This window comes from Mustelus asterias, unplaced genomic scaffold (assembly GCF_964213995.1).
Source record: "Mustelus asterias unplaced genomic scaffold, sMusAst1.hap1.1 HAP1_SCAFFOLD_1350, whole genome shotgun sequence".
NCBI lineage: Eukaryota > Metazoa > Chordata > Chondrichthyes > Carcharhiniformes > Triakidae > Mustelus > Mustelus asterias.
This window is the reverse complement of record NW_027591295.1, coordinates 572-25,080: the sequence shown is the minus strand read 5'-3', so window position 1 is coordinate 25,080 and position 24,509 is coordinate 572. Positions and strand designations below refer to the sequence as shown.

At 49.0% G+C, this 24,509-nt stretch overlaps 1 pseudogene; it reads left to right on the top strand.

Annotated features, from left to right (window-relative positions):
* The first annotated feature begins 919 nt into the window (after window positions 1-919).
* On the top strand, window positions 920-22,609 carry LOC144488168 (adenosine receptor A2b pseudogene; annotated as a pseudogene).
* The last annotated feature ends 1,900 nt before the right edge of the window (window positions 22,610-24,509 follow it).

The following is a 24,509-nucleotide window of genomic DNA, read 5'->3' as shown; positions in this document are numbered from 1 at the left end:
CTTCATTCCAGGGATCATTCTTGTGAACCTCCTCTGGACCCTTTCCGAGGCCAGCACATCCTTCCTTAGGTACGGGGTCCAAAACTGCTCACAATACTCCAAATGGGGTCTGCCCAGAGCCTTATACAGCCTCAGAAGTACATCCCTGCTCTTGTATTCTAGCCCTCTTGACATGAATGCTAACATTGCCTTCCTAACTGCCGACTGAACCTGCACGCTAACCTTAACTTGATCGAAACCTTTAACTCGGGTCACCATCCTGGGTCTCTGGATTGGGGTGGCACGGTGGCACAGTGGTTGGCACTGCTGCCTCACAGCGCCAGGGACCCGGGTTCGATTCCCGGGGGCATAGCGGCACAGTGGTTAGCACTGTTGCCTCACAGCGCCAGGGACCCGGGTTCGATTCCCGGGGGCATAGCGGCACAGTGGTTGGCACTGTTGCCTCACAGCACCAGGGACCCGGGTTCGATTCCTGGCCTTGGGTCACTGTCTGCGTGGAGTTTGCACATTCTCGCCTGAGTCTGCGTGGGTTTCCTCCGGGTGCTCCGGTTTCCTCCCACACTCCAAAGATGTGCGGTTTAGGTCGATTGGCCGTGCTAAATGACCCCTTAGAATCAGGGGGACTAGCTAGGGTAAATGCATGGGGATAGGGCCTGGGTGGGATTGTGGCCGGTGCAGACTCGATGGACCGAATGGCCTTCTTCTGCACTGTTGGATTCTGTGATTCTATGATATGCCTGCACTAGTGCCAAAATCAAATGAGGTCGAGGCTAACTTTATAATGTACCTTGGAGTTTCTGATCTGGTGCCAACACCATCTACATCTGACAGCACTGCCCTTCCTCAAGGGGATGTCAGCCTCCATTCTGATGCTCAGACACAGAAGTGGGACCCGAACCCAGAAGGTGATGAGTCCGAGATGTGGGCGCTGCCAACTGAACCACGGCTGGCACCCGCCGTGTGCCACCAGTGTGCCACCATTCGCTGTCGCTCTGGGCCAGGGGTCAACGAGGGAGCCCCAACGGACACGTTTGGGACCACGGGACGGTTCGAGAACAGCGCTGGAAGACCATGGCAATCGCTCCCTCCGGTTTGTGACCCGAAGCCCGAGATGCCGGAACATTCTGCCACTCTGCTGGGCGACAGACGGGGGCGTCGACCTTATTTTAATGTCACACCAGAATTTGCCTATCAAATGACAGGGAGGGATGTGAAAAAAACAGAAGGAAAGAAACTGTCAACACCACAGCAGCGCCAAGGCCATCCGGCGAAGACACTCCATCGGCGTGGGGGCGGGAGGGGAGCGGGCGGCGGCCAGACCAGCAGGTGAGAGGTCTGAAAAAAATTATATCTTCCACCCACCATTGGTGGTTCCAGAATGTTCTGTGCAGATAGCTCAGGGAATTCAGGAGGTGATCTCCTTCATTGAGTGCAATAGAGTTTCCCTGTGGCACTTATTATTGCTGATGTGGAGATGCCGGCGTTGGACTGGGGTAAACACAGTAAGAATTTTAACAACACCAGGTTAAAGTCCAACAGGTTTATTTGGTAGCAAAAGCCACACAAGCTTTCGGAGCTCCAAGCCCCTTCTTCAGGTGAGTGGGAATTCTGTTCACAAACAGAGCTTATAAAGACACAGACTCAATTTACATGAATAATGGTTGGAATGCGAATACTTACAACTAATCAAGTCTTTAAGAAACGAAACAATGTGAGTGGAGAGAGCATCAAGACAGGCTAAAAAGATGTGTATTGTCTCCAGACAAGACAGCCAGTGAAACTCTGCAGGTCCACGCAACTGTGGGAGTTACAAATAGTGTGACATGAACCCAATATCCCGGTTGAGGCCGTCCTCGTGTGTGCGGAACTTGGCTATCACTTATTATTGAGTCATAGAGGTTTACAACGTGGAAACAGGCCCTTTGGCCCAACTTGTCCATGCTGCCCCTTTTTTTAAAAACCCCTAAACTAATCCCAATTGCCCGCGCTTGGCCCATATCCCTCTATACCCATCTTACCCATGTAACTGTCTAAACGCTTTTTAAAAATTGTACCCGCCTCTACTACTACCTCTGGCAGCTTGCTCCAGACACTCACCACCCTCTGTGTGAAAAAATTGCCCCTCTGGACACTTTTGTATCTCTCCCCTCTCACCTTAAACCTATGCCCTCTAGTTTTAGACTCTCCTACCTTCTGGAAAAGATATTGATTATCTAGCTGATCTGTGCCCCTCATTATTTTATAGACCTCTATAAGGTCACCCCTCAGCCTTCTACACTCCATCGAAAAAAGTCCCAGTCTATCCAGCCTCTCCTTATAACTCAATCCATCAAGTCCCGGTAGCATCCTGGTAAATCTTTTCTGCACTCTTTCGAGTTTAATAATATCCTTTCCATAATAGGGTGACCAGAGCTGTACACAGTATTCCAAGTGTGGCCTTACCAATGTCTTGTACAACTTCAACAAGACGTCCCAACTCCTGTATTGTGGGGTTAGTGTCCCTGCCTCTGAGCCAGAAGCTCCGGGTTCGAGTCTCACCCCAGGACTTGACGGCCGAGGAAGGTGCGTTCATAACGCGGCCAAACAGGTTGAGTGTCAACTTGCAAAATCCTTCCAAGCACACCAATGGCTGGTAGTAAGAGCGGGAGAGACTCCTGGTCAGCCACTTTTGATGTGGAGTGGCGCCCTCTCAAGCTATAAGTCCCCTAGTGACAGACTAGTGACCTGCTCCGGGAATCAGTAGCTATGGAAACAGAGGAAAGTCTGCCTTGAAGTTTATTTATTAGTCACAAGTACATTAAAACAGCAATGAAGTCACTGTGAAAATCCCCTAGTTGCCACACTCCGGTGCCTGTTCGGGTACACTGAGGGAGAATTTAGCACGGCCAATGCACCTAACCAGCATATCTTTCAGACTGTGGGAGGAAACCGGAGCAGGAGTAGGCCATTCGGCCCTTCGAGCCTGCTCCACCATTCATTTTGATCATGGCGGATCATCAAATTCAATATCCTGATTCCCCCCCTTCCCCCCATATCCCTTGATCCCTTTAGCCCCAAGAGCTGTATCTAATTTCTTCTTGAAATCACACAACGTTTTAGCCTCAACTACTTTCTGTGGTGGTGAATTCCACACATTCACCACCCTCTGGGTGAAGAAATTTCTCCTCACCTCAGTTCTAAAAGGTTTATCCTCAAACTATGACCCCTAATTCTGGACTCCCCCCACCATCGGGAACATTCTTTCTGAATCTACCCTGTCTAATCCTGTTAGAATTTGATAGGTTTTCTATGAGATCCCCTCTCACTCTTCCAAACTCCACTGTGAGGGAAATGGATTGGAATTTATTGACCAAAACGGAATCTCGCATCGCACAGAGTTCTTGCCGATACGCAATGAGCTACACATTGGATGCAATGCTCTCTGGGTTAGGAAAGGTGGATTTTATGTTAAAATTGGACACAGAATGAGTACATAGAACTGAGTGGGATAGACAAGGGCCGAGGGCCCTGCCAACAATGCAACAATGCCTATCCACCATTGAGTAAAGGGGTTAGAACCCCTACAGTGAAGAAGGAGGCCATTCGGCCCATCCGGTCTGCACTGACCACAATCCCACCCAGGCCTTATCCCCATGCCTTTTACTCTTGCTAGTCCCCCTGATAGCAAGGGGCAATTTAGCATGGCCAATCCACCTAATGCGCACATCGTTGGACTGCAGGAGGAAAGTAAAGGAAATAGAATCCCTACAATGCAGAAGAAGGCCATTCGGCCCATCGAGTCTGTACTGACCTCAATCCAACCCAGGCCCTATTCCTATAACACCCGGTATTTACCCTCACTAGCCCCTCCCACCCCCCCGACACTAAAGGGCAATTTATCATGGCCAATCAACCTAACCCGCATATCTTTGGAGTGTGGGAGGAAACCCACACGGACACGGGGAGAACGTGCAGACTCAGCACAGACAGTGACCCAAGCCAGGAATCGAACCAGGGTCCCTGGCGCTGTGAGGCAGCAGTGCTAACCACTGCGCCACCGTGCCGCCCACCAAGGTATATCAGAAACTGTGCAGAAGATAATATAGTCAGAGATGGAGAATGTGAGGGAACAGAATGAAGCTCTCACAAGAGTCAGGATTGGTGAAAATATAATCAAGGTCACTGTGGGAATCAACATCCTTGGAGGATAATTGGTTGGCAGCATGGTGGAACAGTGGTTAGCACTGCTGCCTCACAGCGCCAGGGACTCGGGTTCAATTCCGGTCTTGGATGACTGTCCTTGTGGATTTTGCACGTTCTCCCCGTGTCTGCGTGGGTTTCCTCTGGGTGCTCCGGTTTCCTCCCACAGTCTAAAGATGTGCAGGTTAGGTGGATTGGCCATGCTGAATTGCCTCTTATTGTCCAAAGATGTGCGGGTTAGGTGGATTGGCCATGCTAAACTGCCCCTTGGTGTCCAAAGATGTGTAGGTTAGGTGGATTGGCCATGCTAAATTGCCCCTTAGTCTCCAAAGATGTGTAGGTTAGGTGGATTGGCCATGCTAAATTGCCCCTTAGTCTCCAAAGATGTGCAGGTTAGGTGGATTGGCATGCTAAATTGCCTCTTAGTGTCCAAAGATGTGCAGGTTAGGTGGTTTGGCCATGCTAAGTTGCCCGTTAGTGTCCCAAGATGTGTAGGTTAGGTGGATTGGCCATGCTAAATTGCCCCTTAGTCTCCAAAGATGTGCAGGTTAGGTGGATTGGCCATGCTAAATTGCCTTCAGTGTGAGGTGGATTAGCAGGGTGTGAGGTTAAGGGGGTTGGGCCTGGGTGGGATTGTTGGTGGTGTAGGTCCGATGGGCCGAATGGCCTCCTTCTCCACCATCAGGATTCTGTGACATCCTGACTCCAGGAATTGTGTCACGCATCCCTGCTTTCCTTGACTACCGTTCCCATCCTCCCAGTTTCTCTGCTCCAGCCCCTCCTGTTCTGGTTTGGTTACCATAGCAGCTGGAGCCAGTCACACATAAATGTCTATGTGACATGTGGGTTTCTTTCATGTTTTGGACATTATCTACAGCTCCAGTAAATCACATCATTGTTATGTAATTAGTGCTACTAACCCAGACAACCAGACTCCTGATCCATTAAGTGACAGATCACATCGACTGGAGAATTTGATCTTCAGTGGCTTACAGGAACTAATACAGCTCGGTCATGTTATTCTGTACTGTACAAAGCAAATATGTAATCAAATGGCTTCGGATAACTTTTATACAGCACACTGGGAGTGAGTTACAGACTGGAATCAAATCGAGGCGTTCGGGGTGGTTTATATATAGAATAACAGATACCCGGGAGTGAGTTACAGACTGGAATCTAATCGAGGGGTTCGGGGTGGTTTATATATAGAATAACAGATACCAGGGAGTGAGATACAGACTGGAATCTAATTGAAGGGTTCAGGGTGGTTTATATATAGAATAACAGATACCAGGGAGTGAGTTACAGACTGGAATCTAATCGAGGGGTTCGGGGTGGTTTATATATAGAATAACAGATACCCGGGAGTGAGTTACAGACTGGAATCTAATCGAGGGGTTCGGGGTGGTTTATATATAGAATAACAGATACCCGGGAGTGAGTTACAGACTGGAATCTAATCGAGGGGTTCGGGGTGGTTTATATATAGAATAACAGATACCAGGGAGTGAGATACAGACTGGAATCTAATTGAGGAGTTTGTGTGGTTTATTTATAGAATAACAGGTACCCGGGAGTGAGTTACAGACTGGGATCTAATCAAGGGGTTCGGTGTGGTTTATATATAGAATGACAGATACCCGGAAGTGAGTTACAGACTGGAATATAATCGAGGGGTTCAGGGTGGTTTATATACAGAATAACAAATACCCGGGAGTGAGTTACAGACTGGAATCTAATCGAGGGGTTCGGGATGGTTTATATATAGAATAACAGATACCTGGGAGTGAGTTACAGACTGGAATCTAATCGAGGGGTTCGGGGTGGTTTATATATAGAATAACAAATACCCGGGAGTGAGTTACAAACTGGAATCTAATCGAGGGGTTCGGGGTGTTTTATATACAGAATAACAGATACCCGGGTGTGAGTTACAGACTGGAATCTAATTGAGGGGTTCAGGGTGGTTTATATATAGAATAACAGATACCCGGGAGTGAGTTACAGACTGGAATATAATCGAGTGGTTTGGGGTGGTTTATTAATAGAATAACCGATGCCCGGGAGTGAGTCACAGACTGGAATCTAATCAAGTGGTTCGGGGTGGTTTATATATAGAATAACAGATACCCGGGAGTGAGTTACAGACTGGAATCTAATCGAGGGATTCAGGGTGGTTTATATATAGAATAACAGATACCCGGGAGTGAGTTACAGACTGAATCTAATCGAGGGGTTTGGCGTGGTTTATATATAGAATAACAGATACCTGGGCATGAGTTACAGACTGGAATCTAATCGAGTGGTTTGGGGTGGTTTATATATAGAATAACAGATACCTGGGAGTGAGTTACAGACTGGAATCTAATCGAGGGGTTCGGGGTGGTTTATATATAGAATAACAGATACCCGGGAGTGAGTTACAGACTGGAATCTAATCGAGGGGTTTGGGGTGGTTTATATATAGAATAACAGATACACGGGAGTGAGTTACAGACTGGAATCTAATCGAGGGGTTCGGTGTGGTTTATATATAGAATAACAGATACCTGGGCGTGAGTTACAGACTGGAATCTAATCGAGTGGTTTGGGGTGGTTTATTAATAGAATAACCGATGCCCGGGAGTGAGTCACAGACTGGAATCTAATCGAGTGGTTCGGGGTGGTTTATATATAGAATAACAGATACCCGGGAGTGAGTTACAGACTGGAATCTAATTGAGGGGTTCAGGGTGGTTTATATATAGAATAACAGATACCCGGGAGTGAGTTACAGACTGGAATCTAATCGAGGGATTCAGGGTGGTTTATATATAGAATAACAGATACCCGGGAGTGAGTTACAGACTTGAATCTAATCGAGGGGTTTGGGCTGGTTTATATATAGAATAACAGATACCCGGGAGTGAGTTACAGACTGGAATCTAATCGAGGGGTTCGGGGTGGTTTATATATAGAATAACAGATACCCGGGAGTGAGTTACAGACTGGAATCTAATCGAGGGGTTCGGGGTGGTTTTCTATAGAATAACAGATACCCGGGAGTGCGTTACAGACTGGAATGTAATCGAGGGGTTCGGGGTGGTTTATATATAGAATAACAGATACCCGGGAGTGGGTTACAGACTGGAATCTAATCGAGGGGTTCGGGGTGGTTTATATATAGAATAACAGATACCCGGGAGTGAGTTACAGACTGGAATCTAATCAAGAGGTTCGGGCGGTTTATATAAAGTGTTACAGATGCTGAGCAAAGAACTACACATTCAAATTTATTTAAGATGTAGTTTATATAAGATGTAGTTGGCAGCACGGTAGCACAGTGGTTAGCACTGCTGCTTCACAGCTCCAGGGTCCCGGGTTCGATTCCCGGCTCGGGTCACTGTCTGTGTGGAGTTTGCACATTCTCCCCGTGTCTGCGTGGGTTTCCTCCGGGTGCTCCGGTTTCCTCCCACAGTCCAAAGATGTGCGGGTTAGGTTGATTGGCCAGGTTAAAAATTGCCCCTTAGAGTCCTGAGATGCGTAGGTTAGAGGGATTAGTGGGTAAATATGTGGGGGTAGGGCCTGGGTGGGATTGTGGTCGGTGCAGACTCGATGGGCCGAATGGTCTCCTTCTGCACTGTAGGGTTTCTATGACTTCTATATGGGAAATAATGAGAAGGACTGTCGTCCTCTGTGTGCTGTCCATGATTCAATTCGATATCTGTTTATTTATATAGTATCATGGATGCTGAAGTTGCTTTGAAAGTCAACCAGATCGAGGTTACCAGCTGCTGTCACCACTGTAAAGCTCAAAGCTTGTTGCTGTTTCTAAGAGGCAGTCAGGCAGCCTGATTAGATTACTGCATCCCCCTATACCTGTTACAAATTAACAGGCTTTTGACGCCACTCGTGTAGTTTTCTTGTGAGATCATTGCCACTTAACGGGAAAGAAGTTGAGTCTGGAGTGAAGTGTCGCTGGGTAGCTGCGTGTTTGTCAGAGCTGCCACTGAGGGGCGATTGCAGTTAAGAGGCACCCTTGGTTTAAGGAAGTGTTGCATCTGGGACAGGCAATTGGAGCCCACTTTGCAACCGCCAATGAACCGCAATGGATCTGCTGGAATTAGGAGGAAGGTGACTGGATGATAGGTATACTGCAGGATGTCAGCCGCCCTCAGTCGTCTGTGAGTGAGAAACTTGAAGAACCTTTTTTCTGGTACAGCTGGGGGTGAAGAGATCCAGCTGCCTTCTCTCTTCCAGAGCTTTGCTTTGTGCCGTTGAGTGGACGTGACGGCCTTGTGGTATTATCACTGGACTATTAATCCAGCTGATGTTCTGGGGGACCCGGGTTCGAATCCCGCCACGGCAGGTGGGGGAATTTGAATTCAATAAAAATAAAATCTGGAATTCAGGATTTACTGATGACCGTGAAACCATTGTCAATTGTCGGAAAAACCCATCTGGTTCACTGATGTCCTTTCGGGAAGGAAATCTGCCGTCCTTACCCGGTCTGGCCTACATGTGACTCCAGAGCCACAGCAATGTGGTTGACTCTCAACTGCCACTCTGAAAAGGCCAAGCAAGCCACTCTGTTCAAGGGCAATTTAGGCAACACTTGGAATACTGTGTACAGTTCTGGCCACCCTATTATAGAAAGGATATTATTAAACTAGAAAGCGTGCGGAAAGGATTTACTAGGATGCTACCGGGACTTGATGGTTTGAGATATAAGGAGAGGCTGAATAGGCTGGGATATTTTTCCTCTGGAGCGTAGGAGGCTGAGGGGTGATCTTATAGTGGTCTATAAAATAATGAGGGGCACAGATCAGCTAGATAGTCAATATCTTTTCCCAAAGGTAGGCTGGTTAAAACTAGAGGGCATAGGTTTAAGGTGAGAGGGGAGAGCTACAAAAGTGTCCAGAGGGGCAATTTTTTCACTCAGAGGGTTGTGAGTGTCTGGAACAAGCTGCCAGAGGTAGTAGTAGAGGCGGGTACAATTTTGTCTTTTAAAAAGCAGTTAGACAGTTACATTGGTAAGATAGGTATAGAGGGATATGGGCCAAATGCGGGCAATTGGAACAAGCTTAGGGGTTAAATAAAGGGTGGCATGGATAAGTTGGGTCGAAGGGCCCGTTTCCATGCTGTAAACAGCAATGTGGTTGACTCTCAACTGCCCTCCAAGGGTAACTAGGGATGGGCAATAAATGCTGGCCCAGCCGGCGACGATGTGGAGATGCCAGCGTTGGACTGGGGTAAACACAGTAAGAAGTGTTGTTAGACTTCTTACTGTCGCCAATGACGCCCATGTCTCATGGATGAATATCTGACTTTGGCCCTTGGCTAGCCAGTACTGGGAGGTCCTCGGCGCAGCCTGGATCTCTGCGGAGCTTCAGGTTGACCTGTCCACTCTGTCTCGATGGGCAGTACTCCCGCTTCGGAATCCGCAGCTTGTGGTTTCAAGTCCCGCAGCAGAGACCTGAGCATAAAAATCAACCTGTCACTCCAGGACAGTACTTGAGGGAATGCTACAGAGTCAGTGGTGCCGTCCATTGGGTGAGATGTTAAATTGAGGCCCCACCAGCTCTCTCAAGCCATCATATCATAGAGTCAAACAGTGCAGAAGTGGCCCATCGAGTCTGCACTGACATTAACTACCACTAAAGTTGTGCTAATCCCATTTTCCTGCACTCGTCCAGTATCCCTGAATGTTGTGATATTTCAAGTGCTCATCCAAACATTTTTTAAAGGTTGTAACGTTTCCAGCCTCCACTACCTTCCCAGGCAGTGCATTCAAGATTCCCACCACTCCCTGGGTGAAAAAATGTTTTTTCTCAAATCCGCTCTGAATCTCCCGACCCTCACCCTAAAACTTTAGAAACATAGAAAAACTACAGCACAAAACAGGCCCTTCGGCCCCACAAGTTGTGCCGAACATATCCCTACCTTCTAGGCCTACCTATAACCCTCCATCCTATTAAGTCCCATGTACTCATCCAGGAGTCTCTTAAAAGACCCTATTGAGTTTGCCTCCACCACCACTGACGGCAGCCGATTCCACTCGCCCACCACCCTCTGTGTGAAAAACTTCCCCCTAACATTTCCCCTGTACCTACCCCCCAGCACCCTAAACCTGTGTCCTCTCGTAGCAGACATTTCCACCCTGGGAAAAAGCCTCTGAGAGTCCACCCGATCTATGCCTCTCAACATCTTATACACCTCTATTAGGTCTCCTGTCATCCTACGTCTCGCCAAGGAGAAAAGACCGAGCTCCCTCAGCCTATCCTCATAAGGCATGCCACTCAATCCAGGCCCCCTCGTGATTGACCCCTCAACCAAGGGGAACAGCTGCTCCCTATTCACCCTGTCCAAGTCCTTCATAATCTTACACACCCCAATCATGTTCCCCCCCCCACCAACGCCCCCCCCACCACCCCCACCCCCCCCCCCCCCCCCCCCCCCCACCCCCACCCTCAGCCTTCTCTGCTCTAGAGAAAACATCCAGTCTCTCCTTATAGCTCAAACGCTCCATCCCAGGCAACATCCCGGTGAATCTCCTCTGTACCCCGTCTAGTGCTATCACATCCTTCCTACAGTGAGGTGACCAGAACTGCACACAGTACTCCAGCTATGGCCTAATCCACGCTCTGTACAGCTCCAATATTACCTCCTTGCTCTTATACTCTATACCATCACCGATTAAAGCAAGTTTCCCATTTGCCTTCTTAATTATCCTATTCATGTGCTCTTCTGCCTTCAGGGATCTGTGAAAAATTCCTCCAAGATCCCTCTGTCCCTCTGAGCTTCCCAGTGTCCTGCCATTCATTAAATACTCCCTCGTCTTGTCTTGTGGATGTAAAAGGTCTTGTGGGCCGGTTTGTTCAAAGACCAAGGACCCTATATGTTAATAAGAAGGTCAAAGAACAAAGAACAAAGAAAATTACAGCACAGAAACAGGTCCTTCTGCCCTCCAAGACTGCACCGACCACGCTGCCCAACTGAACTAAAAACCCCTACCCTCCCAGGGACCATATCCCTCTATTCCCATCCTATTCATGGATTTGTCAAGATGCCCCTTAAAAGTCACTATTGTATCTGCTTCCACTACCTCCCCCGGCAGCGAGTTCCAGGCACCCACCACCCTCTGTGTAAAAAACTTGCCTCATACATCTCCTTTAAACCTTGCCCCTCGCACCTTAAACCTGTGCCCCCTAGTAATTGGCTCTTCCACCCTGGGAAAAAGCTTCTGACTATTCACTCTGCCCCTTATAATCTTGTAGACGTCTATCAGGTCGCCCCTCAACCTCCGTCGTTCTAGTGAGAACAAACCAAGTTTCTCCAACCTCTCCTCATAGCTAATGTCCTCCATACCAGGCAACATTCCAGTAAATCTTTTCTGTGCCCTCTCCAAAGCCTCCCCATCCTTCTGGTAGTGTGGCGACCAGAATTGAACACTATATTCCAAGTGCGGCCTAACTAAGGTTCTATAAAGCTGCAACATGACTTGCCAATTTTTGAACTCAATGCCCCGGCCGATGAAGGCAAGCATGCCGTATGCCTTCTTGACTACCTTCTCCACCTGCGTTGCCACTTTCAGTGACCTGTGTACCTGTACACCCAGATCCCTCTGCCTATCAATACACTTAAGGGTTCTGCCATTTACTGTATAGTTCCCATCTGTATTAGACCTTCTAAAATACATTACCTCACATTTGTCTGGATTAAACTCCATTTGCCATCTCTCTGCCCAAATCTCCAACCGACCTATATTCTGCTGTATTCTCTGACGGTCATCATCGCTATCCGCAAATCCACCAACCTTTGTGTCGTCCACAAACATACTAATCAATCCAGTTACATTTTCCTCCAAATCATTTATATATATTGCAAAAAGCAAAAGCCCCAGCACTGATTCCTGAGGAACTCAACTTGTCACAGCCTTCCATTCAGAAACGCACTCTTCCACTGCTACCCTCTGTCTTCTTCTTACTGTGTTCACCCCAGTCCAATGCCGGCATCTCCACTTCTATGACCGAGCCAGTTCTGTGTTCATCTTGCCAGTTCACTTCTGATCCCATGCAACCTCACCTTCTGCACCAGTCTGCCATGAGGGAGCTTGTCAAAGGCCTGACTGAAGTCCATGTAGACAACATCCACTGCCCTACCTTCAGTAGGGGAGCAGTTCGGGAACAATGACCACAATTCAGTAAGCTTTAAGGTACTGATGGATAAAGATAAGTGTAGTTCTCAAGTTAAGGTGCTAAATTGGGGGAAGGCTAATTTCAACAGTATTAGGCGGGAACTGAAGAATGTAGATTGGGGGCAGATGTTTGAGGGCAAATCAACATCTGGCATGTGGGAGGCTTTCAAGTGTAAGTTGATAGGAATTCAGGACCGGCACATTTCTGTAAGGATGAAGGATAAATATGGCAAGTTTTGGGAACCTTGGATAACGAGAGATGTTGTGAGCCTCGTCAAAGAGAAAAAGGAACCATTTGTCAAGGCTAGGAGGCTGGGTACACACGAAGCAAGTGTGGAATACAAGGAAAGTAGAAAAAAACTTAAGCAAGGAATAAGGATGGCTAAAAGCAGTCATGAAAAGTCATTGGCCAGCAGGATTAAGGAAAATCCCAAGGCTTTTTATACAAATATAAAGAGCAAGAGGGTAGCCAGGGAGAGGGTTGGCCCACTCAAGGACAGGAGAGGGAATCTAGCCAGAGGAAATTGGCAAGGTATTAAATGAGTACTTTGCGTCAGTATTCACAAAAGAGAAGGACTTGGTGGATGATGAGTCTGGGGAAGGATGTGTAGATAGTTTGGGTGTGTAGATAGTATGTAGATAGCAAGGATAATCCAGGTAATTACAGGCCGGTGAGCCTTACGTCAGTGGTAGGGAAATTATTGGAGAGGATTCTTTGAGACAGGATTTACTCCCATTGGAAATAAGTGGACGTATTAGCGAGGGGCAACACGGTTTTGTGAAGGTGAGGTCGTGTCTCACTAACTTGATGGAATTTTTTGAGGAAGTGACGAAGATGATTGATGAGGATAGGGTCATACAGTACACAACAAGTGTGCCTTGAATCACAATGGTGATTTCTCATAGAATCCCTAGTGTACAGAAGGAGGCCTTTCGGCCCATCGAATCTCCACCGACTCTCTGTGACAGAGTATCTTATCCAGGCCCTTTCCCCAACTCTATCCCTGTAACCCTGCACATCTATCTTGGCTAATCCCCCTAACCTACGCATCTTGGGATACTAAGGGGCAAATTTACCATGACCAATCCACCTAGCCCATACATCTTTGGACACTAAGGGGCAACTCAACATGGTCAATGCACCAATGCACCTATATGGATTTCAGCAAAGCCTTTGACAAGGTCCCACATGGGAGACTTGTAAAGAAGGTAAATTCACATGGGATACAGGGTAATTTGATAAAGTAGATTCAAAATTGGCTCAGTTGTAGGAGACAGAGGGTGATGACAGAAGGCTGCTTTAGGGGCTGGAGGCCAGTGTCCAGTGGCGTCCCACAGGGATCTGTGATGGGCGCCCTATTATTGGTCATTTATATAAATGACATGGATGACTACGTGGGGGGTAAGATTAGTAAGTTTGCGGATGACACAAAGATTGGATGGGTGGTTAACAGTGAAGTTGAGTGTCTTGGACTACAAGAAGATATAGACGGAATGGTCAAATGGGCGGATAAGTGGCAGATGGAATTTAACCCTGAAAAGTGTGAGGTGATACACTTTGGAAGGAGTAATTGGACAAGGAAGTATTCTATGATAGGACACTAGGAAGTTCTGTGGAACAAAGGGGCCTTGGCGTGTTTGTCCACAGATCTCTGAAAGCAGAAGGGTATGTTAGTAGGGTGCTGAAAAAGGCATATGGGGCACTCGCCTTTATCAATCGAGGCATAGAGTGCAAAAGCAGGAAGGCCATGTTGGAGTTGTGTAGAACTTTGGTGAGGCCGAACTGTGCGCAGTTCTGGTCGCCACATTACAGGAAGGACGTGATTGCAGGGAGGGAGTGCAGAGGAGATTCACCAGGGTGCTGCCCGGGACGGAGCATTTAAGTTATGAAGAGAGGTTGGATAGACTTGGGTTGTTTTCATTGGAGCAGAGAAGACTGAGGGGCGACCTGATTGAGGTGTACAAGATTATGAGAGGCATGGACAGAGTGGATAAGGAGCAGCTGTTCCCCTTAGTCGAAGGGTCAGTCACGAGGGGACATAAGTTCAAGGTGAGGGGCAGGAGGTTTAGGGGGGGTATGTGAGGAAAAACTGTTTTACCCAGAGGGTGGTGAGGGTCTGGAATGCGCTGCCTGGGAGGGTGGTGGAGGCGGGATGCCTCACATCCTTTAAAAAGTATCTGGATGAAAATTTGGCACATCATCACATTCAAGGCTATGGGCCAAGTGCTAGTAGATGGGATTAGGTGGGAGTTCAGGTGTTTCTAATGTGTTGGTGCAGACCTGATGGGCCGAAGAGCCTCTTCTGCACTGTATGATTCTATCTCGCACATCTTTGGACTGTGGGAGGAAACCAAAGCACCCGGAGGAAACCCACGCAGACACGGGGAGAACGTGCAGACTCCACACAGACAGCGACCCAAGCTGGGAATCGAACCCGGGTCCCTGGCGTTGTGAGGCAGCAGTGCTAACCACTGTGCCACCGTGCCGCCCTTTATTGAAGGGTAATTAAAACTACATACAAATAAATCTCAATACAGACACAGGTCTAGTCCCACACTGTAGGTTTCCACCCACCAGGGTCCACGCTCCAACAACCTCTAACCGATAGGCCCCGGGGAGGGTTCATGTGACCCATGAACAGCTGCCCCTTAAAGGAGCCAAGCTACCACAAAGAACGAGAAGGTTATGTTGACTTGTATAAGGCAATGGTTCAGTCTGAGCTGGAGTCTTGTGCCAGCTCTGGACACCACACTTACGAAAGGATGTGAAGGCATTGGAGAGAGAGCAGAAAAGATTCACGGGAATCGTCCCAGGGATGAGGTCAGGTGCATTGGCCATGCTAAATTCTCCCTCAGCCTCCCATCCATTGACTCTGTCTACACTTCCCGCTGCCTCGGTAAAATAGCCAGCATAATTAAGGACCTCACGCACCACGGACATTCTCTCTTCCACCTTCTTCCGTCGGGAAAAAGATACAAAAGTCTGAGGTCACGTACCAACCGACTCAAGAACAGCTTCTTCCCTGCTGCTGGCAGACTTTTGAATGGACCTACCTCGCAACAGAGAAAGTTGATCTTTCTCTACACCCGAGCTGTGACTGTAACACTACATTCTGCACCATCCCCTTTCCTTCTCTATGAACGGTATGCTTTGTCTGTACAGCGCGCAAGAAACAATACTTTTCACTGTATACTAATACATGTGACAATAATAAATCAAATCAAAATCGAACAGGCGTCGGACTGTGGCGACGAGGGGAATTTCACAGTAACTTCATTGCAGTGTTAATGTAAGCCTTGTGACACCAATAAATAAAAAAATAGTGAACCTGCTGGGTTTTTACGACAATCGATGATAGTTTCATGGTTACTGAGACTAGCTTTCAATTCCAGATTTTATTGACTGAATTTAAATTCCACCAGCTGCCGTGGGGGGATTTGAACCCGTGTCCCCCAGAGCATTAACCTGGGGCCCCTGGATTACTAGCCCAGTAAGAGTTTTAACAACACCACGGTTAAAGTTACTAGCCCAGTGACAGTATCACAATGCCACAGTGAAGCTCGCGCTGCTGTTGGCAGGGAGGTCCGTGACACATTTCCCTCCGCACCATTCTACGCGTGGAAAGGTCAGTGATATCTGTCACACTGCGCTATGGTTAGCTCCAGATTGACACTGTTCCCCGTGTGGTCTAATGATAGTAAGAGTCACCTCTCCTCCCACTTCACACCTCACAGCGTCTGGCTGCTTCCTCCCTCTGAGCTTTCTAAACCAGAACCCTCAAAACCGTTTCTCTTTCCACAATTCCAAATATTGCCAATTACTTTGGCTTGTTATTTATCTTGGTGTGAGTGTGTGTGTGTGGGTGTGAGTGTGAGTCTGTGAGTGTGTGTGTATGGGTGTGTGTGTGTGTGTGGGTGTGATTGTGTGTGTGTGGGTGTGAGTGTGAGTCTGTGAGTGTGTGTGTATGGGTGTGAGTGTGTGTGTGTGGGTGTGAGTGTGTTTGTGAGTGTGTGTGAGAGTGTGTGTGTGTGAGAGTGTGTGTGTGTGTGAGAGTGTGTGGGTGTGTGTGTGAGAGTGTGAGTGAGAGTTTGTATGAGAGTGCATGTGTGAGTGTGTGTGTGAGAGAGTGTGTGTGTGTGTGTGAGAGAGTGTGTGTGAGAGTGTGTGTGTGTGTGTAAGAGAGAGAGTGTGAGTGCGTGTGTGAGTGTGTGTGTGTGTGAGAGTGTGTGTGTGTGAGAGTGTGTGTGTGTGAGAGTGTGTGTGTGTGTGTAAGAGAGAGAGTGTGAGTGCGTGTGTGAGTGTGTGTGTGTGTGTGTGTAAGTGTGTGTGTGAGAGTGTGTGTGTGTGAGAGAGTGTGTGTGTAAGAGAGAGAGTGTGTCTGTGAGTGTGAGTGTGTGTGTGTGTGTAAGAGAGAGAGAGTGTGTGTGAGAGTGTGTGTGTAAGAGAGAGAGTGTGTGTGTGAGAGTGAGTGTGTGGGTGTGTGTGTGAGAGTGTGAGAGTTTGTATGAGAGTGCATGTGTGAGTGTGTGTGTGAGAGTGTGTGTGTGTGAGAGAGTGTGTGTGAGAGTGTGTGTGTGTGTAAGAGAGAGAGTGTGTGTGTGAGTGTGTGTGTGAGTGCGTGTGTGAGTGTGTGTGTGTGTGAGAGAGAGTGTGTGTGTGTAAGAGAGAGAGCGTGTGTGTGTAAGAGAGAGAGAGTGTGTGTGAGAGTGTGTGTGTAAGAGAGAGAGTGTGTGTGAGAGTGAGTGTGTGAGTGTGAGTGTGTGTGTGAGTGTGTGTGTGTGTGTGTGTGTGTGTAAGAGAGAGAGAGTGTGTGTGAGAGTGTGTGTGTAAGAGAGAGAGTGTGTGTGTGAGAGTGAGTGTGTGGGTGTGTGTGTGAGAGTGTGAGTGAGAGTTTGTATGAGAGTGCATGTGTGAGTGTGTGTGTGTGAGTGTGTGTGTGTGAGAGAGTGTGTGTGAGAGTGTGTGTGTGTAAGAGAGAGAGTGTGTGTGTGAGTGTGTGTGTGAGTGCGTGTGTGAGTGTGTGTGTGTGTGAGAGAGAGTGTGTGTGTGTGTAAGAGAGAGAGCGTGTGTGTGTAAGAGAGAGAGAGTGTGTGTGAGAGTGTGTGTGTAAGAGAGAGAGTGTGTGTGAGAGTGAGTGTGTGAGTGTGAGTGTGTGTGTGAGTGTGTGTGTGTGTGTGTAAGAGAGAGAGAGTGTGTGTGAGAGTGTGTGTGTAAGAGAGAGAGTGTGTGTGTGAGAGTGAGTGTGTGAGTGTGAGTGTGTGTGTGAGAGTGAGTGTGTGAGTGTGAGTGTGTGTGTGAGAGTGTGTGTGTAAGAGAGAGAGTGTGTGTGTGAGAGTGAGTGTGTGAGTGTGTGTGTGAGAGAGAGTGTGTGTGAGTGAGAGAAAGTTCAGTGGGAGGTGAGAGTGTGTGTGTGAGTGCGTGTGTGAGTGTGTGTGTGTGTGAGAGTGTGTGTGTAAGAGAGAGAGTGTGTGTGTGTGAGAGTGAGTGTGTGAGTGTGTGTGTGTGTGAGTGAGAGAAAGTTCAGTGGGACGTGAGAGTGTCTTACGCAGCAAGAGGCACATGTGGTGAAAGAGAGAGAGGCAGAAACATGACTGCGTAGGTTTACACAGGATTTACAGTACAGAAACAGGCCATTCGGCCCATCCAATCCATGGGGGTGTTTTTGCTACACTCGCGCTTCCTCCCATCTTTCTAAACAGACCCTCATAATCCTCTATTCCCATCTCCCTCGTATCCTTGTCTTGTTTCCCATTATATACACTCAGCCCCTGGGAGTGAGATCCAGACTCTCACCACTTTCCGGGTAAGGAATTTTCTTCCGAATTCCCAATTGAATTTCTTGGGGACCAGTTTATGCTGACAGCCTCTACAATAGAACCATAGAATCTTTACAGGCAGAAGGAGGCCATTCAGCCCATTTAATCTGCACCAACTCTCCTAAAGAGCATTTTACCAAGGCCCATTCCCACCCCCGCTCTATTCCTGTAATCCTGCACATTTAGCATGGCCAATCCACCTAACCTGCATATCTTTGGACTCTGAGGAGCAATTTAGCATGGCCAATCCACCTAACCTGCATATCTTTGGACTCTGAGGAGCAATTTAGCATGGCCAATCCACCTAACCTACACATCTTTGGACACTAAGGGGCAATTTAGCATGGCCAATCCACCTAACCTACACATCTTTGGACACTAAGGGGCAATTTAGCATGGCCAATCCACCTAACCTACACATCTTTGGACACTAAGGGGCAATTTAGCATGGCCAATCCACCTAACCTACACATCTTTGGACACTAAGGGGCAATTTAGCATGGCCAATCCACCTAACCTACACATCTTTGGACTGTGGGAGGAAACTGATATCAGTTTGGACTGTGGGAGGAAACTGGAGCACCCGGAGGAAACCCATGCAGACACGGGGAGATTGTGCACACTCCACACAGTCACCCGAGGCTGGACTGGAACCCGGGTTTCTGGCGCTGTGAGGCAGCAGTGCTAGCTGAACTAAAGTAACACAAAGAAACGTACACTCCAAAGGTTTCCTCCCTATTTTATCTGAAGGGCTTGTCTGTCACTTGGACAGGCTTTCCCTTGTCTCATTGTGTTATTTCTGTAAGTTAACTAACTATGATTCTAATAACAGCCCACAGTGTGGTGCCCTGGTGCACCAAGCTATCTTGCAGTTAAACTGTGTGCCCGTTTTCACTGCTCAACTCCAACTTTTCACCCTTTCACTGAGTACGTGCGTACAGAGGGATCTGGGCGCGCAGGTCCACAGTTCCCTAAAAGTGGCAACACAGGTTGCTAAGGTGGTTAAGAAGACATATGGCATGCTTGCCTTCATCAGCCGGGGCATTGAGTACAGGAGTTGGGAAATCAGGTATGTAAAACCTTGGTTAGGCCGCATTTGGAGTATTGCGTGCAGTTCTGGTCACCGCACGACTAGAAAAACCTGAAAGCTTTGGAGAGAGTGCAAACAAGGCTTACCAGGAGGTTGCCTGGTCTCGAGGGTGTTGGCTATGAGGAGAGGTTGAATAAACTAGGATTGTTTTCACTGGAAAGACGGAGGCTGAGGGGAGACCTGATAGAGGTCGACAAAATGATGAGAGGCACAGACAGGGTGGATAGTCAGAGGCTTTTTCCCCAGGGTGGAAGTGTCAATTACAAGGGGGGCACAGGTTCGAGGTGAGAGGGGGAAAGTTTAAGGGAGATGTGCGGGGGAAGTTTTTCACGCAGAGAGTGGTGGGTGCCTGGAACGCGCTGCCAGAGGAGGTGGTGGAAGGGGGCACATTAGCAACATTTAAGAGGCACCTAGATGGGTCCATGAGTAGAACATAGAACAGTACAGCACAGAACAGGCCCTTCGGCCCACGATGTTGTGCCGAGCTTTATCTGAAACCAAGATCAAGCTATCCCACTCCCTATCATCCTGGTGTGCTCCATGTGCCTATCCAATAACCGCTTAAATGTTCCTAAAGTGTCTGACTCCACTATCACTGCAGGCAGTCCATTCCACACCCCAACCACTCTCTGCGTAAAGAACCTACCTCTGATATCCTTCCTGTATCTCCCACCATGAACCCTATAGTTATGCCCCCTTGTAATACCTCCATCCACCCGAGGAAATAGTCTTTGAACGTTCACTCTATCTATCCCCTTCATCATTTTATAAACCTCTATTAAGTCTCCCCTCAGCCTCCTCCGCTCCAGAGAGAACAGCCCGAGCTCCCTCGACCTTTGCTCATAAGACCTACCCTCCAAACCAGGCAGCATCCTGGTAAATCTCCTCTGCACTCTTTCCAGCGCTTCCACATCCTTCTTATAGTGAGGTGACCAGAACTGCACACAATATTCCAAATAGGGAGGGAATAGAGGGATACGGACTGAGTAAGGGCAGGAGGTTTTTTTTTATAGTTTGGTTAGGGCATCATGGTCGGCTCAGGCTTGGAGGGCCGAAGGGTCTGTTCCTGTGCTGTACTTTTCTTTGCTCTTTGCCCTCCGTTTATTCCTATGGCTCCTATCCCCCCTTCAATGGTGAAAGACTGGCCCCTGGGGGAGATACTTGGCAGACATTCTCGATCTAAATTCCACCCAGAATTCAACATCCTGAGGAGAAATGGAGATGATATCAAGGGAATATTGTCAAAAAGTAAGAGTGAGCTGATTGCCACATTGCACAAAGATACTAAACTAATTTGATTTGATTTGATTTATTATTGTCACCTGTATTAACATACAGTGAAAGGTATTGTTTCTTGGGCGCTATGCAGACAGAGCATACCGTTCATAGAGAAAGAAAGGAGAGGGTGCAGAATGTAGTGTTACAGTCATAGCTAGGGTGTAGAGAAAGATCAACTTAATGCGAGGTAGGTCCATTCAAAAGTCTGACGGCAGCAGGGAGGAAGCTGTCCTTGAGTCGGTTGGTACGTGACCTCAGACTTTTGTGTCATTTTCCCGACGGAAGGAGGTGGAAGAGAGAATGTCCGGGGTGCGTGGGGTCCTTGATTATGCTGGCTGCTTTTCCGAGGCAGCGGGAAGTGTAGACAGAGTCGATGGATGGGAGGCTGGTTTGCGTGATGGATTGGGCTACACTCACGACCTTTTGTAGTTCCTTGCGGTCTTGGGCAGAGCAGGAGCCCCATACCAAGCTGTGATACAACCAGAAAGAATGCTTTCTATGGTGCATCTGTAAAGGTTAGTGAGAGTCTTGGCGGACGTGCTAAATTTCCTTAGTCTTCTGAGAAAGTAGAGGCGTTGGTGGGCTTTCTTAACTATCGTGTCGGCATGGGGGTCGGTGGGCAAGAGGTTTAAACTTCTTACACCCTTACGGTATAGGCTGACTAATAATTATTTCACATCGAAAATATATTGGGTGTCTACTTGAGGGGCAGTGATGGTCGTGTAGGAAGGTGGGGTGAGGCCTCACCAACCGACATGGGCGCAATGGGCCGAATGGCTCCCTCTTCTGTGCATTTCTCTGAACCCAATGTGAGCGTGACCTTTCTAAAATCATCCCTTTTCTTCCAAAGGCGAGAGAGAAAGTTGCGGCCACCGAAGACTCGCGCGAGGGCTGGTCACGGAACCTTCCGGGAGGCGGGCGGTCAGAATGGAAAAGGCAGCAAGGAGATAAGGAGGAAGATTGACGGAGCGGAGGAGTTGGGGGAGGGGCGAATTCCCCGTTCCGTTATGGGCGCGTTTGGATTCTTTGCCGACAGCGCGGCGAACCTATCCCGCGCTGGTCCTGCCAATTGCACCAGCTCGTCCTACCGTGTGAATACTGGTTACTTCGTCACGGAAGTGCTGACAGCCTTCTTTGCCGTCCTGGGGAACGTCTTCATCTGTTTCGCCGTCGCCCGGGACAGGAAGCTGCGGACGGCGACCAATTACTTCCTGGTGTCGCTGGCCGTGGCGGACATGTTGGTCGGGGCCGTGGCCATTCCGTGCGCCCTGCTGTCCCACCTCGGCCTGCCCCACTGCGACTACCGCCTCTGCGTGCTGGTGCTCTGCTCCCTGCTCGTCCTGACCCAAGCCTCCGTCTTCGGCCTGCTGGCCGTGGCCGCGGAGCGCTACGTCGCCGTCCTGCGGCCCTTCCGTTACCGGGCCTGGGTGACGCCGGGGAAGGCCGGCCTGACCATCGCGGCCTCCTGGGTGCTGGCGGTGGGCATCGGGCTGGTGCCCCTGATGGGGTGGCGCAAGGCGGCGCCCGGGGTGGGTCAGGCCTGCCTGTTCGAGGCGGTGATTGACGAGGGCTACATGGTGTATTTCAACTTCATCGGCTGCACGCTGCTCCCCCTCCTCCTCATGTTCGTCATCTACGCCAGAATCTTCTTGGAGGTCAAGCGCCAGATCCACGGGACGGCCAAGAGGTGCGTTGGCATCAGCGCAGAAGAGAAGCGACGACAGATAATCCGTAAGGAGATCCGGACTGCGGTGTCGCTCCTCATTGTCCTATCCTGCTTCACCCTGTGCTGGGTTCCCATCCACATCATGCACTGTGTCAAACTTTTCTGCCCAGAATACGGCATCCCGGTTCCCACAATGCTGTCCCTGGTGCTCCTCTCCCACGTCAACTCCGTCATCAACCCCATCATCTACGTCTTCAGGATGAAGACCTTCTGGGAAGCCTTCAAGGAAGCCTTCTCTTGGGTCCCCACCGTCTTTGGCAAGTGTTCCAGTTCCACAGGAATGATCAAGGCTGAATCATCAGGGAACAGGAATAACCCGTTGCCGGGGATGTCACACTGGTGACAAGGCCCGGTCTTGTCCAGTCAGGTTATCATTTAAGTTTCTTTATTAGTCACAAGTAGGCTTAACAATAACACTGCGATGAAGTTACTGTGAAATTCCCCTCGAATCAGAGACGAATCATGGAATCCCTACAGTACAGAAGGAGGCCATTCGGTCCATCGAGTCTGTACCGACTGCAATCCCACCCAGGCCCTATTCCAGCAACCCCACGCATTTACTCTGCTAATCCCCCTGACACTAGGGTCAATTTAGCACGGCCAATCAACCTAACACGCACATTTTTGGACTGTGGGAGGAAACCGGAGCACCCGGAGGAAACCCACGCAGACACGGGGAGAATGTGCAGACTCCACACAGGCAGTGACCCAAGGCCGGGAATCGAACCCGGGTCCCTGGCGCTGTGAGGCAGCAGCGCTAACCACTGTGCCACCCCCATTGACCCATAGTGTCCAAAGATGTGCAGGTTAAGTGCAATGGCCGTGCTAAATTGCCCCTTAGCGTCCCGGAATGCGTAGGTTAGAGGGATTAGTGGGATAAATATGTGGGGTTACGGGGATACCTGGGTGGGATTGTTGTCGGTGCATGCTCGATGGGCCAAATGGCTTCCTTCTGCACTGTAGGGGCGGCACGGTAGCACAGTGGTTAGCACTGCTGCTTCACAGCTCCAGGGACCTGTGTTCGATTCCCGGCTTGGGTCACTGTCTGTGTGGAGTTTGCACATTCTCCCCGTGTCTGCGTGGGTTTCCTCCGGGTGCTCCGGTTTCCTCCCGCAGTCCGAAAGATGTGCGGGTTAGGTTGATTGGCCATGCTATAAATTGCCCTTAGTGTCCTGAGATGCGTAGGTTAGAGGGATTAGTGGGTAAATATGTAGGGATATGGGGGTAGGGCCTGGGTGGGATTGTGGTCGGTGCAGACTCGATGGGCCGAATGGCCTCTTTCTGTACTGTAGGGTTTCTCTGATTCTATGATAAAAAGAAATATCAGATGCAACCTCCAAGATCCCTCCCACTACTCCCCACCTCTCAGTATCCGACTCTTTATTGTATGTTCCCCTGCCTTGACTGAGCTCCCTCCCCAAGGAATGCCTTATTATAGGGGCATTACATAATGGAAGGAGGCCATTCAGCCCATCGGGCCCATGTCCACACAGTGGGACAGATCGCTTTGTATTTGACTAAACATTTGCTTTCAGAGCACTGACCTTATCTTGGGTTCGTTCCTGTGGGATTGACGTTAAACCCAGCTCTCTTACTCTCGCTTTTTCTCACGTCTGTCTTCTGCCCACCCCCGCCGCCCACCCCCCCACCCCACCCCTTTGCCAAAACGCAATCAAAACCCCTCTTTACTTTCTCCACTGGAACCGTGTCAATTCAGGAAACATGATTGGCTGCATTCTAAAATCACTCAGTGTTAGTATCTAGAAATCTGTCGATCTCTACCTCGAACAGACTCAATGACGGAACCTCCACAGCACCCGGGACAGACAATTCACCATCTTCTGAGTGAAGAACGGCGACAGTGCAGTAAGAGACCATCCGGCCCATCGAGTCTGCGCTGACTCTCCGAATCCCACCCAAGATCGACCCTACTCCCCTCTTCGCTATCACTGTAACACGTATTTTGCCACCTGACCTGCACATCTTTGGACACTAAGGGGCAATTTAGCATGGCCAATCCACCTAACCTGCACATCTTTGGACACTAAGGGGAAATTTAGCATGGCCAATCCACCTAACCTGCACATCTTTGGACACTAAGGGGCAATTTAGCATGGCCAATCCACCTAACCTGCACATCTTTGGACACTAAGGGGCAATTTAGCATGGCCAATCCACCCAACCTGCACATCTTTGGACACTAAGGGGCAATTTAGCATGGCCAATCCACCTAATCTGCACAT